A 2268-nucleotide genomic window follows, 5' to 3' on the forward strand; every position below is an offset into this window, starting at 1 on the left:
CCTCAGTGCGCGGAGGACATCGAGATTCTCAGCACGGTTCGCAGGCGTTCGCGGTTAGAGGAGTTCGCGTGCATTATTGCCTCTTCTGTAGCAAAGGCGGAGGCTTCTTCGTGGCAGTAGGTTCGCGACACGGGAATTTCGCGAATCACGGATAAAGGGCTGTCGCAGAGCCAAATTCGCCGGCGACGGCAAGTGGACGCAGGAATACGGAGAAAGAAACGAAATTGGAAGGGAAGGAGAATCTTGGATTTTCCATTTTTTTCGTGGGTTCCGATTTTTGGGAAAGGCAAATATTGCTGGAGGAGAAAGAAAAGTTACAATTTTTCTTTTCTTTTGCCTTGCGGCGGAAAGGAAGGAAAAATCAAAGCAATATTTGAGAATATTTTCCGTCAAAACAGGGAAAATTAATTTCTTTTGCTGCTAGGAAATTAATTATTTGGAGAATATTCTGGGCAAAGTAAAGTTATTGATTTCAACTTAATTAAAGAAAAATTTATCTTAATTAAGTTGATTTAAAGAAAATATTTAATTAAGAAAACTTAATTAAAAATTTCTCTTTGCTGAAGTTCGGATTTGGAAGGGATACTTTCAAATTTGCTTGGAGAAAGGAAATATTTTAATATTTTATTTTATTAATTTTTTTAAAACAAAAGAGTTTTAAAGATTTTTGCAGAGGAATTTTTTGCAAAAAATTTTGTTGCAGGATCAATTTTCAAATAGCTTTTTCTGGTGCAAAATTCGAGGTGGTAAAGTTCGACGGAACTGGTAACTTCGGATTATGGCAAACCATGGTGAAAGATCTGTTGGCTCAACAGGGAATCTTGAAAGCTTTGAGGGAGACTAAACTAGATGCCATGGAGGATGAAGATTGGGAAGAATTGCAACAACGAGCAGCAGCGACGATACGTCTATGCCTGACAGATGAGGTTATGTATCACGTGATGAATCTGAAATCTCCAGGAGAAGGTTGGAAGAAATTGAAAACTCAGTTTATGGCAAAATCTCTGACGAATAAGTTGTATCTGAAGCAAAAGTTGTATGGGCTGAAGATGCAGGAAGGTTATGATCGGGCGCAGCATGTTAATTGCTTCAATCAACTAATCACAGACCTGTCACGGCTTGATGTGAGTATTGAGGATGAATATCGAGCGATGATTTTGTTGTGTTCATTGCCCTCTTCCTATGAACACCTGGTGACTATTCTGACATATGGGAAAGAGACTATCAAAGTTGATGAGATTACTGCAGCGTTGTTGGCTCACAACCAGCGGAAGCAGAATGCAGGGGGAAGCTCTCACGGTGACAGTTTATATGTGAAGAGTAAGCAGGATCGTGGAAGGAAGAAAGAGAATGAGAGTTCGGGAAGGTGAAATTCCAGATCAAAGTCTAGAGGCAAAAAGGAAATTCATTGCTACAAGTGCAAGGAGCCAGGTAATATGAAGCGAGATTGTCCAAAGCTGAAGAAGCAGACTGGGAGAAATGTGATACTTCATCAAAGTCTGTAAATGTGGTGCAGAGCGAAAATTCAGATTGCAGTGATTGCGATATGCTCTCAGTTTCATCAACTCAGTTCATGGATGCATGGATTCTTGATTCAGGGTGCTCTTATCACATAACACCTAACAAGGAGTGGTTTACTTCATACAGGTCAACTAATTCTGGCTCAGTTTATCTAGGTGATGATAGATGCTACAATATTATTGGAATTGGAGAAATCAGGATTAAGATGTATGATGACACAGTAAGAATGTTATGTGATGTTAGACATATTCCAGATCTGAAGAAGAATTTGATTTCCTAGGGCACTTTACATAGAAATGGTTTCATTCCTAATGCAGATGAGGATAGGGAAACCATCAGAATTGTTAAGGGTGCACTGACGGTGATGAAAGGAAAGTTAACTACAGACAATTTCTACAAATTGTTGGGGAGTATAGTTATTGGTGGAGTTCATTCTGTAGAATCAGATAAAGACAGTACAAAGCTATGACATATGCATCTGGGTCATCTCAGTAAGCGTGGGATGACAGAATTGCATAGAAGAAATCTGCTGCATGGGGTTAAAAGCTGCAAGCTTGATCTTTGTAAGTTCTGTATTCTTGGAAAACAGACTAGAGTCAGTTTTATGACTGGAAAGCACAAAACTGAAGGAATTCTTGATTATGTGCATTCTGATGTATGGGGCCCTACTAGGGAGTTGTCATTGGGAGGATCTCAGTATTTCGTTACCTTTATTGATGATTTCTCCAGGAAAATTTGGGTGTATTT

Source organism: Phalaenopsis equestris, unplaced genomic scaffold (assembly GCF_001263595.1).
Source record: "Phalaenopsis equestris unplaced genomic scaffold, ASM126359v1 Scaffold000164, whole genome shotgun sequence".
Taxonomy (NCBI): Eukaryota; Viridiplantae; Streptophyta; class Magnoliopsida; order Asparagales; family Orchidaceae; genus Phalaenopsis; species Phalaenopsis equestris.